Here is a 14,703-nt window from a genome sequence, read left to right on the forward strand (position 1 = left end):
ATGGGAAACTAACATAGCTGCCTAAGTGAACTTATTGAATGGACGATAGGCGTATACAAAGTATGCCGAGCCTTTGAGCTAAGAAGAAGTGGACCCTATATTAAGGGTCAAAAACTTTAAAAAGGTAATATTATTTGGGGATAATTTTGCCTCTGTGAGTAATTAAATTTAGTCTTTAAAAATTCAGGGAGATATAACATTTAATATGTTAAATGATATTTTAATATAATAGGAATATTCAGACTACATTGGCTATATAGCTTCCTACCTAAGATATTATTGGATTGTGGATCCATTATTTAAAACATTTCAGTTATTTAAAAAATAAAATACTTCAGTGATTTGGTATAAAGATACTTTACATCCATTTTAATACCAAGATATAATTAATAACTTTCAAGTTGAAATTTGGTTTATTTATATACTTCATCCTCTAGATTCTCATCAAGTGCTACCCATGTTTATGTTATAACAGATGCATGAAACACCAAAGAGGAAATATGTCAAATCAAGTTGTTTATTATTTGATCTTGAAGATGATCCAGGGAAGCAAATGTCCAATGTTTAAATTCTGAGGCCTAAAATAAATATTTCAGAAAGACTCTCATCTTTTGTTGATTGCTAAGATATACCATAGAATCTCACTTCCTCACTTCTTAATGCACTGTTAAGAAATAAAGAATTCCTTGAAAAAAAATGGCTTTGTTTGACAAAATGGAAGATCTATCAAAATAGGCATTTAAAAAGCAGATTGTGCTCACTTCAGCAGCACCTACGTATATTAAAATTGGAACAACACAGAGAAGATTGGCATGGCCCCTGCACAAGGATGACTCACAAATTTGTGAAGAGTTCCATATTTCAGTTATATATAAAAGTTGTCAAGAGAGTAGGTCCTAAGGGCTCTCTTCTTAAGAAAAAAATATATATTTGCATTGATATGAGATGACCAATATTAACTTGTGGTAAATGTTTCATGATAAATGTAGGTCAAATCATTATGCTGTATACCTTAAACATACAGTGCTATATATCAATTATAGCTCAATAAAATTGGAAAAATAGTTTGATTATATCTCAAAAGCATCAAATTTTAAACAGTAATAATTATAATATTAGCAACAAAACAATGTTAGTCTGTTTTATTGAATCCTGAGAGTGTCAGATTCTTACCCAGGTACTTTCTCACAAAACATCTCTAAAAAGCACTTAAACCAGTTATGCTTCTTTTCAATTTATAGCCATAGAAACTGATGTCTTTTTTAATTAATCACATGAATGCATACTAAAATTGCATGATTGTCAGAGAAACAACTTTGTTTCCAAAATGGACCGGTGAATACATTATGTATTTGAGAATGAACATCCTCCTTCTATTACTGGTGCAAAAGTATGACTTTGGTTAAAGATTAATGGATGGATTATTGATTGATTGGCTCTCTATGGCAACCCTATTTACTCTCAATTTCAAATCTATTTTCAAGAATGGTCCAGTTTTTAAGTTTCAAAATGTTGGTAAGAAGGAACAGTCCCGATAAATTCACTGTCTTACTCTGTTAAAACATGACAAAACTTAAAAATGACTATAGTTAAAACACAATTTAAGATATTTTAAGGGCATCATCTTTTGGTTTTTAACTCCATTATGTCCACTTTAATTTCCTTCAGAAAGCATAGAATGAGGTCTTCAAAGGGATTCTATAAGGATATCTGACAAAATGCCATTTCTAAGGGACATCCAACAATTCTTTGTAGCTTATTCTCACACTCTATAAATCTAAAGCCACTGTCAAATTACCCTTACTCTCCATTCTCATCTATCTATATATATAAAAAACCAGTGTCCCTAATGACTGGAACGACCAAACGACTGGTTGCCATGAGGTGGCATTGACCACTCTTGGTCCCTATCCCCCTCCACCCCAGCCCACAGGCTCCAATGGATCAGCGATGGTGAACGGGGAATCGGTGTAGGTGGTGGGAGGACCAGGTTGTCTCTCAGGCTATTGGGATCACCAGCTCATCCCCAGCTGCTTGGGGACTCAGGCCTGCGGGAAAGCGGGTGCTGGCAAATTCTCCTCCATGCGTGTGCGCTGGGCCGGATGCTGATGGAACAGTTTGCTGCCCACTCTGGGCCGCTCACGCTGGAGCGGGTAGGTCATGGGCATGCCCCACAGCCTCTGTCAGTGCCTCAAGCCTCAGCAGCAGTGGCAGTGGCAGCGGCAGTGGCAGTGGCTCCTGCGTGAGTGGCCCTGAGCAGGCAGCATGTTCCATCAGCGGCCAGCCTGGGGCATGCACATGGAGGTGAAGTTTCTGGCGCCTACTTTTCTGCAGGCCTGAGCACCGGAGCAGCCGGGGATGAGCTGGTGATCCCAATGGCCTGATAGCCCGGCGGCAGAGGCGGCATTTGGCCTAGGGACCAGTGAACGGGCAGAAGATGGACCTGATCGCCGGAGGCTAGGCCTAGGGACCTTACCTACATGATTTAATTGTGCACCGGGCCTCTAGTCTATATATAAAAGCCTAAGTGACCATTACGCCTGAACAACTAGAACGACTGGTCAACCAGTTGCTATGATGCTTACTCACCACCAGGGGGCAGACACTCAACACAGGAGCTTCCCCGTGGTGGTCAGTGTACTCCCACAGCCAACCTCCCCTGGCTGGCCAATCTCCTGCTGGCCCTTCCCCCGGCCGGCCCTGATCACCCCAATGGGAATCTCCTGCAGCACCTCACCCTGGCTGGCCAACCTCCCACAGCCCCTGCCCCCAGCCCACCCTGATCGCCGTGATCAGAACCTCCTGCAGCCACTTCCCCAAGCCAGCAAACCTCCGGCCCCTATTCCCACCCCCACCCCCCATGGCCAGCAGCCCCGATTGGCCCCGATCAGGACTGGGTGAGATGCCCCAATTGCCCCCAATCACTGGCCAGGCTGAGGGATTCCACCCATGCATGAATTCGTGTACCAGGCCTCTAGTAATACATATAATAGTGAATGAGGGGGGCATATAGATTTCCATTTCATAACCTAATAAAGGGAATTACAGGTAAACTTGGTAATATAGAATTTGAGGTAGATTAGTAAGCCAAGGTTCCATAATTGTCACACAATAGAACTCAAAGATGTATGTCTTTTAATGAAAGCAACAACCAATATGCATATAGCATTAAACTTTTTGACACTAGAAATTTACGATATTGCCCTATATAATACTTATACATTTACTAGTGTGTGGTACTCCCCTGGTGGCAATGGTTATTTCAGGATGGTGCAATCAGAGTGAAGCATAGACATATATTTGTTGGTTGCAGGAAGCAACCTCTTCCCCTATTAAAAAGGGAATCAATGTATTGCAGGTGGCAGCAAGCATTCACGTTCAGCACGAGGGAACCCTGCAATACAGCGGAGGATAGAGCAATTGCTAAAACATTGGTTAGGATCCCTGGTTAAGCCACGTCTGGAGACAGGTTAGCTTTAGACTTTTCACTTGTGTTCAAATAACCAATTTACTTTGCTGTATTTTTTATTGCTTGCCACTGGAAATGGTCTTGCTAATAGTCACCATATCTATAAAAAGGACATTTATGGAATTTTTCTCAACTATGATATGAAGATTATTACTCTAACTTACTTCTGGCACTCAACACACTATTTCTATAAATGTTCATTTTTAAAATTTTATCTTTATTGTTCAAAGTATTACATATGTCCCCCTTTCCCTCCCCTTTGACACCCTCTAGCCCCCATGTCCCCCAAGGCCTACCACACTATCATATGTGTCCATGGATTATGCATATATGTATATAACTTCTTGGTTAATCTCTTCCCTCTCCCCTTCTCTCTGAGACTTGAATTATTGATCATTGAGTGGAGAGAAACCAGGGTTTCCTGCAATAATTGGTTTCATTTATTTTTATCATTAGAGAGTTTGTAGCTATCATAATTGAGGCAAGGAGACATGTATAGTATATAGATTTCATGTGATCAGCCCTCCATCCAAAGAAATAATGTTACTAAAAACAGCATCCCATGGAAATGCCCTGAGTTATACTCTAGAGATATTTAAATTGGAATTGAATTGTATGACAAATTGAACAGCCTTTGATAGTCACCTAAACACTGATTAAATGAACTAATAGAAAATTATTCTCTGTGTTTTAAATAATTATTTAAAAATAGATAAATCTATCTAAATATATTTTGTAGCTAAAACAAAAATTGATGAAAATGAATAAAAAATGGGGAAAGGACCAATAAATATAGTCTTCATTTAATTTGACTTTCATAAATTGGTGTTTAAACTGTCTGAAGAAACTCTAAGATATACCACAAAAGAATGTACATATATACACACATATATACATGCACAGTTATGTACACCCAAATCTCTGCAGGGAATGTCCTCAGTATTTGCCAGATCTTAAAAATTTGTGTTTTTTTGTTGATATTTAGAGAGGAATGGATAAGGCTAGAGAGATAGAAACATCCATGAGAGAGGAACATCATCAATTGGCTGCCTCCTGCACGCTCTACACTGGGGATTGAGCCTACAACCCTGGAATGTGCCCTGAGTAGGAATCGAACCGGCAACCACTTGGTTCTTGTGTTGACACTCAACCACTGAGCCACATGGGCCAGGCAGTATTAGCCAGATTTTCAAAGGGGTCCAGTAAGTGAGAAACATTAAGGATCAAGAGTCTAGATTTCCGTTTTCATTGTTCTGTTTTTCTCTTGGAAGTTCCCCGCTCTATAACTTCAATCTGTACAGAGTAGTGAATATTCAGTGGTGCACGAAATCAAACCTTTTGTACAGAAAAGCAGTTAAAAGAGAAGATTCTGGAGTCTGTCTGCCAAGGTTTGAATCTCAGGTCTGCCACGTACTGGCTGTGTGACCACACACTAACCTCTCATTTTACTAATCTTCCTTGTTGAAAAAATAGGGAATTTATAGTGCTTACCTCTTAGGTTCATTGTGAGGAATAATGAGAAATAGCACATAATATACTTAGAATATTTCTTAGTATAAAGAAAATGATCATAAATGGCATGTTATTGTGATATTTGACTTCCTTGGAGAGGGAAGAACTTGCCCAGTTATACTTAGGTATTGTATGTTTACTTATTTTATAATCTACCGAGATTATATATTTGTCCAAGATACCAAAGAATATATGAAATTCGGTGTCGTTTATGAATTCTTAAATGCTAAAAATAGTATAGATTTTAGGAATTTATGTATTTATGCACAAATCTGTAGTGAAAATGAAAAATGCAGTCATTCCCTCTGGTCGTAGGGAAAACCTTAATGCAGGCTACTGTCTGTGTGTCTCCTTTGTTACTCATACAAAACACTTCACTTCTGACTCTCCTGGTCACCAAATGTGTGGAAACTTTTCCCACAACAATCAGTTCTCTGAGACATCATCTGGGCGTCCTATAATTAAACTCAATGCTGACACTTTCTACCTGGAGACTGTGTCAGATTCCACAGGTTAAAGACTCAGTCCCTTAAGACTGCCCCACCTCCCCCCCACTTCAGATGCCAATCCCAAGTAGGAGGTTAGGAACAACTGTGTCTGACTTGGCTACAAGCTGAAAGTACCGTGCCCCCTTACCAGGTTCAATAGAAAATGTATAAATATTTAGTCTCTTGTAAGATTCAGTCTTTCTATCTATTTCAGCATTTAATTATTTAAGTACAGATATAAAACTTACATATGGGGGGATTAATAATTTAAAGCAATAAATGATTACTGCAAAAATATAAGTGAGATAAGTGAGTAGAATGTACTTAGTACCTTTGCTTCTGTTTTATGGTAAAGTGTTTTGAATTGATTAATTAGTTTGGAATTGTAGTGGAAAGAGTTTGATAAAATAATAGTTTGATAAAATCTGTTTGAAAAAATCCTCAAGGCATTTAAGATGATAATAGCAGACGTAATACTTGCTTTATCATTAAATATGGAACTGAGACATTGAGTGTGACAATATTTCCAAATACAGTAGGCCTTTGTTGAGTCAAGCGTGGTACCTTTTCTAAGTGATCTAGGCAGGAATTATATAACCTAAGAATTTTCTTAATTATCAATATGAGCAATCATAAAACTGCATTGCATTCTCCATGATATAACATTAAAAAAGAGATAAATAGTACAATAGATTAAAAATACACATGCACACTTATGAACAGTAAAATAAGTATTGAAAGTAGATATCAATATAAAATGGAGAGTTCTTATTAACGTTATTTTAGTTACCTCTAAGAACTCTGATTTAATTAAAGACATTTCAGAATATAAGCATTTAAGAATTTGTAGGATGGAAATGTACAGTCTGGAATTCTTTTAATTATATAACCTGTAATATTTATATTAATGAAATGGTACTTTCATATGTTTCTCTACAGTGCTCTCAATTTGCTTACATGGAAAGATTTCCATATTAAAATAAAAGACCTAATGCCCAATGCAACCTAAAGAGTGCTATTGTCACAAACTCTTAGATGGCATCTCCTCCTGAGGCATTTTCACTCCACGGGGAAAAACAAATGTCATAAAAATCTTGCCAGTCTCACTACAGCGACAGTCCAACATGGCTACCTAACTCTTAGCTTCAAATTATGTTTCCTGTTCTGCGATCATATAAAGTCATTTTCCAATGTCCATATTTAATACTGTACCCATAGTACATTAATAAAAAAATAACCTTAAAGCAAATGCTAGAAATCAGGAGAACAGATAAAAAATGTATCTGGTGATGTTTCTGGGGTGCTAGCAGCTGACATGTAATTAAGCTAACTCTAGCCTAAGCATTATGACTATTTTGTTTTAGAGTCTCTGGACTTTTAATTACCTGACATTATGTGTGCCAATGTTCTACAAATGTCTCTATTTTCAGTTTTATTGTTTTGTGTTATGCTTGCATTGTCATCTATTCTGTTAATATTTTAGCTTAATGGTAACCATGGAAAGCTTCTAACTCTGAAGTCTCTGAATATAAATCTTAATGAAAATGGGTTCAGCAATTTCGAGTCTCTCTTCTGTTGTTTGGAACTGCCTGAGAGCTATGAATATTTAGTACAACTGACCCTTTCAAAGGAATCCAGCAGAGACTGAATTAGAGATAATCTTCTACTCCTTATCCCTATAGATGATAGTTATCACAGCTTTGATTGCTAGTTGATTTTGATGAGCTGGTGTCTTCATGACAATGGAAGCCTCATTCCCAAGGATTAACATTAATTTCCTATGAAGCAGAAGTACAGTTGAACCTTGGGTAACGTGGATTTGAACTGCACAGGTCTGAATGGTGCAGGTCCACCAATATGCAGTTTATTTCAAGAAATGCAGTAGGCCTTTCTTATCTGTAGATCCTACCAGCCTCGACTCTAAAACAGTGCTTTCTCATTCTCAACTGTGGGTTCCCAACCTCAGAGTGAAAATACTATTTTTAACCCTATATGAATGGGGGATTTGTTCGGCAACAAGACGAAGAGAGGTGATGTAGTTCCATGGGAGCAGTGAGGCATTGGGTTGGAAAAGGGAAAGGGAATGTTAAAGTAGAATGGAAAGGCTTTTGTTGCCCATGGAGTGTCTTCGGGGGCTTTAAGTACACCATAGAGATTAGAAGGTAGAAGATGCTGATGGAACTAGTCAAGAGGGCTCAGAATCCAAAAGCATTATTTCCCCCCTCTTTCCGGAATCTGGTACTGTCTTATTTTCCCCAGAATTGGAGGCCCTAAGAATATCAGAATACTACAACTAGGCTTTACATAATGGTGATCACAAAAAGGGTGGTGGCAGCATCCGGGGCTCTCCAAGTGGTTTTTCTCATGGAACATGCAGGCAAGTGGGAGACAGAGTGGGCAAGGAAGAACACAGTGACCAGCATATGTTGATAAGGAGAATTTGAGAACTCCTAGCAGTCACTCAACAAATACTGTGGGTAGAGATCTTGCCCCTGTTTTAAATAGGTAGATTTTTTTGAAGCCCATAGACCTGTGGGCTACATTTAAATATTATTTTTATTTTATCCAAATAAAATTATTTTAGGTGACCCATGCCTCAGTTAAACCTTCTGTTTTGCTCTGAACATCATTGGTGATCTGCCTTTAAGAGATGATAAACTCCTTGGTATCAAGATTACAACGAGTTTACTTCAAAGACACATTGGAGCATGTTATGCAAATAAACAACTGTTATAAATCTTAATACCCAGCTTGATGCCGTCCGAGTACTTGGGAAACTCAATTTAGCTGTTAGAGTGACTTATTATTTATATTTCTAAATATGTATATGTTTCTGAAAGGCCTGTTTACTGTTCGCTCAGTGAAACATACGTGTAAATGAGTGAACTGCTGCTCTAAGCCACTGACCCACACAATTCTCATAGACATTCTCATCATTAACTGGGAGGAAATCTGGCCAGTATCTACTGATTGAGTGAAACATTTCACTCCTGCCTATAAAGATATACCACTACACTCAGTTTCTGGCCTTAAAAAATTCCTGCACAGACTATGACATCTTGAAGCTTCTCCTGAGGAGTTGCCTGGTCCATTCAGCCACCCAAAGGACTGACTTAAGCATAGTGGTCCTCTGCATTCCATGTGAAGCCTAATCTTTAATTTCGAGCTTGTGTCAATCCTGACTTGATTCACCAAGTATTTGCACTAGTTCTGATGCTTTTTTTCTATTTCAAAAGACTTCATAATAAAGTTGGTAAACAGCTCTTTAAGTACCGAGTACTACTAAATCATTTTCCTTACCTCCTAATTTCAGAGTGTGCATATATTTTTGTGTGTGACATATGACACATTTGAGAAAGATAGAGGCCATTAACTACTGGGGCTCTCGGACAATCAGTGAAAACTGGTCTGTAGCCTTCTTACCTGGGAAACAAAGGAACATATTATGCAGGTGAATGAAAAACCTCAAAAGCCATATGGGCTCATCTTTGTGTACTTATAGCTGAAATCACAAATATAATCTCCCAGTTTTCCTGTACTTTGTAGAATTATGAAAGAACAATGCCATCCTTATGTATCTGCCTCTCACCACCCAGACTCCTGTGACAATAATCAATAAGTAATACTATACTTTTGGGATGATGATCTTTGATGGTACGTATCGGCTATTACTTCTTTGGGAAAATTCTGCTCTGTCACTTCTCTTCTTTGACTTTATGAGATATTTAAAATCATAATTGTCCAGAGAAATTTAATTGAAGAGTTTAACCAGGACCAAACAGAGATACCACTTGTGCCTGTGTTGAGCTACAGTTTTCACTCATTATTACTTTGGATGATCCTGGAGGTTAGGATGGTATATGATTTAGTGCTGCTTACAACATTATGTTTAACTTCATCAAGAAGAAAGTTATATATGATGCTATTTAGATGAAACATTTTCAATTAATCTTTTTGGGGTTTTCTTAAACTTTGGAGGTAAATAACCCCTTATCTTAAGATACTGGCAAAGAAAAATGTTTAAATCAGCTGGACGTCAAAAGATATTGATGATGTCAAGTCTGATGGCGACACATTGTGGGAGAAAACAGAGTTTGCCACAAGATAGATATCCACCAAATTATTCCATTCTCTCCTTCTTAAAATTTTAAAAATTAATAATACTTCCCAAACTTTTCTCTACTGTGATTTTGGAATATTCTGTTTGAGTAAGTGCTATTTTGTCAAAGGTAATTTTTTATGGACCACATCTCATTGAAGATGTAGCAACAGGGCGTAAACTTTCGTAGAATTTAGGACACTTGATGACAGGTGAGCAGAAGTACATTGGATGTCTAGAGGATGGGGTGGAAAAAATTTGGACTTGAGTTCAGATAAATTCTTTGACATTCAGTGTGGTTATCTGCAAAATAACATAGTGATATTGATGTTTTTCTAGAGAAAGAAAAGAGATAAACTTTAAGGAAACCATTCATATACCATAGAGTGCTCCATAAATACTTGTTTTTATTATTGACTAGAGGCCTGGTGCATGAAATTCATGCATTGATAGGGTCCCTAGGCCTGGCCAGCAATTAGGGCCAATCTGTGGGGTGACGGGCGGGGCAATTGGGGCCCCCACTGGCACCCGTCTTGGCCGTCCTGGTGCCACCCACTCGACCCAACCCCTGCTGCTGCCGGAAATAAAATGTACTGGCTAAGATCAGAAATCTAGTAGGTTGACAGAAAACAAGATCTGTGTCTACATTTTCCACCTTTATGATGTTATGCAAGTGATTTAATTTATACATGTGCTCATATTATTGCTACCACAGCTTCAAAAAACACACTTTCTCTTTTATACTTAGGTCATATGTTTGTAAACCAGTATCAAAAACACTTGAAATTTACTTGAAATAATTGCATTTTACTTTGGGACAAAATCAGTATTTAACACGCATCACACAATTGGTTGAAAAACACTCTGATTGCCATAGCTGCCTCTTCAGGCACATTCTTGATTCCTGATGAGGGATCATAAAACCTGCCTAAATGCTGTGGATGAACTCGATGGCTTTCTGAGTTCCCCTCTTGATTAGAAATGTGTGTGTGAGTCTGATAATTGCCCTGAGAAAATGAGTTCCAAATAAAATGAAATGTACCTACAGGATTGGCTCCTCAGATATGGTGAGGCTGAAAGAAGATAATACAGTGTTAGTGAAACTGACATTCCCATACCAAGAGGGAAGAGGATTCACGGTGACCCTTGTTCCCTGCCACACCTTCCTACCTCTGTCACCCACTCACTCTAGCCTCTCCCTGACAGTCACACAGGTGGACCCTGCCCTCCTGTGCTCTCCGAAATGCCCTGGACTCCCACATGTAGGCTGCAATGTTTGTTAGCAGATTTTTTTTTTTTTTTGGAAAGATGGTTAATATGCACTGCTGTCCTCAGGTAACCAGCACATAATAAACTCACTAATGAGTTTTAAAAATAAACTAGTCGCCCTAACCGGCTTGGCTCAGTGGATAGAGCGTCGGCCTGGGGACTGATGGGTCCCAGGTTCGATTCCGGTCAAGGACATGTACCTTGGTTGCGGGCACATCCCCAGGAGGGAGTGTGCAGGAGGCAGCTGATCGATGTTTCAAACTCTGTACCCCTCTCCTTTCCTCTCTGTAAAAAATCAATAAAACATATTTAGAAGAATAAAAACATAAACTAGTCTTTTGGCCTAAAAATCAGAGAAAATTTTCTCACCTTTACACAGCTTTCATGCTCCTTATATTTTAAAGTATATTCCTGAGACATGTTTAATACATTTCCTCTTCATAACCACAGGATCAAATAGTATTTTGGTGAGCATATTTTAGCATCTATACAGCAAATAGGCTTCCATGGGGGAAATCCCTAAGACCCCAGTTAATAGTAATTAGTAAAGGAAATACATCTAAGCAAAGCTAGGTGTGCAACTCTCAGTTTCCAGTTGAACCAAGTGAATATACTGCTTGTCTCCCTGGGAAAAAAATGTTCCGTTTTTTAACTTTGATTTGGAATGGACAGCAACTATTCTCCCTAGGGAAATATTCTCAGCAGAAAATCCGGGAGGTCTGTGGTCAGTAATAAAAGGGGGGGGGGAGAGAGAGAAAGAGAGGAAAAAGATCTTCTGAATAAATGCGTAGGTCAAAGAAAGAATGATATACTTCGAAGCATTTTATGGTATCTGTACTTCCTCTTTTCAGGGCTGGATTTATCAGAGAGATGCCTGGCAATGCGTGAGTTGGTGTGATGCTATGGCATTGAAAACGATACACATTTTTTGAGCAAGGTTGTAAATGATATAAAATATCTCCTTTAAAATCTGAGCTTATACAGTTATATCCACTCTATAGTTGTAATGTGCATTAAAGAAACTATAAACAATAATGTTTTCAACTAATAATCTCTGGTATAGTTTTTTTTTTTTTATCTTGTAATAGGTAAGTTCAGATCACCCCATAACCAGAGTGTAATGAAATTGTCAACATTTTTTTCATTTCTCCTTTTCCTGACAAATGGTGTGAACATATCACCTTTTTCTCTTAATGGAAAACCTAACTAGAATACATCAAAATGCTATTAGGCTTTTCATTTTCTTCCACAATGCAATGCTGGGACATGCATGCAGCCCTCATCTGGGCACCTCTGTGGAGTCTCCTTCTCCCTGATAAAGCGACTGCAAAGGAAAATCAAGTCGAATTGTTCTCGGGCTGGTATTGCTGCTCCTTTGTTAGAGGCTCCCCCACCATGTGTGCCGGGGGATTATCTGTGCTGCAGGAATACACATGGGTGATGTCACCGAAATGTATTTACAATTTTACCCGAGTGATTTTAATGTGCAAACATGTTTAATGAAACAGTCTTCATGTCCAAAGCTACTCATGCATATGCTCCGTTTCAGAATTAAAGAAGAGCAGCAACATAGACCGCCTGCCATAAGTTTCAGAAGACGCTTATTGCAATATTATGTAGAAAGAGGGTAACAGAGAATCCAGTGTCCTTACCCCAGGGGAAATATCTGTAGCCTATTCATTGTTTAATTTATTTTGTCTTGAACTAAACCAATAATGGGATCTAACATAAATTCAAGTGAGCATACCCGAGGCATAGAAGTCAGTATAGGATAAGGACCTCTCTTCCACCTATAACATTTTACCTATGGATTACAATTATTTAAAGAGCAAGTAACCATTTTGCTCTAATGTCAATTTAACAAGAAGAAAACATTAAATAGTATTTTTGTTGACATCATTAGCAATCACATTACCTTGTGATAAAATGAAAGTGAGAATATTTATAAAATGGAATCTATATCTATGTCCATATCTATATATTTATATAAACATGTATAGATATTCTATATGACATCGATATATGAAGAAGTACTTATATGGAAGAAAAAAAGATTTTTTTAAATAGTCAACACAAGTCCCAATATCATTTTTAGGGAGGTGGCCCAGTGTGACTAAAGTAATCCCATAACTTAAGAAATTATATAACTTACAGGAAAAATAATTTAAAACTACTTTGAATCTCTTTAGGATTCAGCACAGTGCTTCATTCTGACCTGTATCAATCAGTTCTAAATATTCTAAATTGTTAATAAATGAAGAAACCTCTGACTCTTTCATCCAGGATGTCATTCTTGACGATGCTTTAGCGAGTCTTCTGGCAGCATCTGAATGGTAGGGCTTGATGCGCTCTGAATGACAGGACAGGAGCAAGCACTTGCCCTGATGCTTGGGAAGAACAATAAATATTTTCTTGGTGCTCTTGTTATGATTTATTTTTAAAGTCCTAACCAGAGTTATGGGGAGACTTCATTGTGAAACATTTTCATTTCATTCTCACCTCCACGAAAAGGCACCGGCTGTGGAGATAAACTCATTTCAAGCACAGAAATGATGCCACAATATTCAGGACCTGAACTTCCCAGAACAAATGGCCATTAAGAATACACACTGCAGTCCTTCCAAACCCCAAATAATTCGCTACTAAATCTGGGATGGATGCACAAAGGCCAGAATAAGCAGATTCATGCCCACACCCCTTTCTCTCTCTCTCTCTTTTTTTCTTTTTTTTTGTGTGTGTGTGTCTGACTAATCAAAAGGCCAAAACCAAATATATATAGCATCACATTTTCCTTAGGGGGATAATTTTAGAAGGAAATGTATTGTTAAATTGAAAATGAGAGTTTAATATTGTGCTGATTTTATACATAGGTAAAACCATTACAGTGATTTGGAGGCTGCTCAGCTACTGTCTTCAAATTTGGTTGATTTAAGGAACAATAGTCAGTATAGAGACATTTGCACTTTATGTTCAGGCTCATCAGTGTGGTAAAGCTAGGGGCTCCGAGAGATACATTTTCAAATCAGGGGAAAAATAAAATAAAATGCACCTAGAAATCCAATGTCGGGGTCATTAGCCACCGCCATTTGGTCTTGCTATAATAACAGCCCCAATTGCCTGCATGGCAATTTACATAGCATTAGCCATTACGCTGTGTTCTGCAATTTGGCTTTTGGAGGTCACTGTACCTTGATTTACTTTGCTAAAAGACAGCATTTTCTAAGCATCAAAGCCATGCTGTTTCAGGGCCCACTGTGTCTCTGCTGGCAGCTTCTGTGAAAACAAGAGTTCATGATAAATTGAACTGGAAATCCTGAAATTTTAACCATTAAAAAAAAAAAAATCTTTAGGAAAAATCTCACAAGCTTCTATTAAAAAAAAAAAAAGAAAAAAGAAAGGAAGAAAGCTAAATTGGAAACTGGTGTCTCTAGGTTTTATCCTTTGGTGCGTTTTGTGCGATGGCCTAGATTTCTGGGGCTTCCATTATGTGCCCTTTATTTGTTTTCGTTTTAATTATAGGTGTGAAGAAGCTGCCTCACTGATTCATTTACTGCAGCACGAGCTGCTCATGGTGGATGCTCAGCCCGCTAGATATCTGTCACAATTTTGGATTGGGTACCCATTATCGAGATTGATAGCAGTTATCAAACCTCAGAATACGTGTGTGTTCGCTTTTAAATATTAGCTGTCAGGGCGTGATAAGTTGTGCCGGGTTGTAGGGAGCAGGGTTGAACGTATGACACAGTGAGGCTCGGTTTCCAAGAGGAACACGGTTGCTCGCTGAAACCATGACAAAGAGGGAGGCAGGCAGAAGGCCAACCTGTGGAGAAGACAGACCCAGCGCCCCCAGCCTTTCAGGAAAGCAA

The 14,703-nt window shown here is 38.3% G+C and overlaps 1 non-coding gene across 1 annotated transcript; it reads left to right on the forward strand.

Annotated features, from left to right (window-relative positions):
* The first annotated feature begins 753 nt into the window (after positions 1 to 753).
* LOC132220231 (U6 spliceosomal RNA) lies at positions 754 to 864 on the forward strand. The gene has a single exon (XR_009449733.1). It is a non-coding gene; the product is annotated as a U6 spliceosomal RNA (small nuclear RNA).
* The last annotated feature ends 13,839 nt before the right edge of the window (positions 865 to 14,703 follow it).

This window comes from Myotis daubentonii, chromosome 17 (assembly GCF_963259705.1).
Source record: "Myotis daubentonii chromosome 17, mMyoDau2.1, whole genome shotgun sequence".
In the NCBI taxonomy this organism is placed as follows: domain Eukaryota; kingdom Metazoa; phylum Chordata; class Mammalia; order Chiroptera; family Vespertilionidae; genus Myotis; species Myotis daubentonii.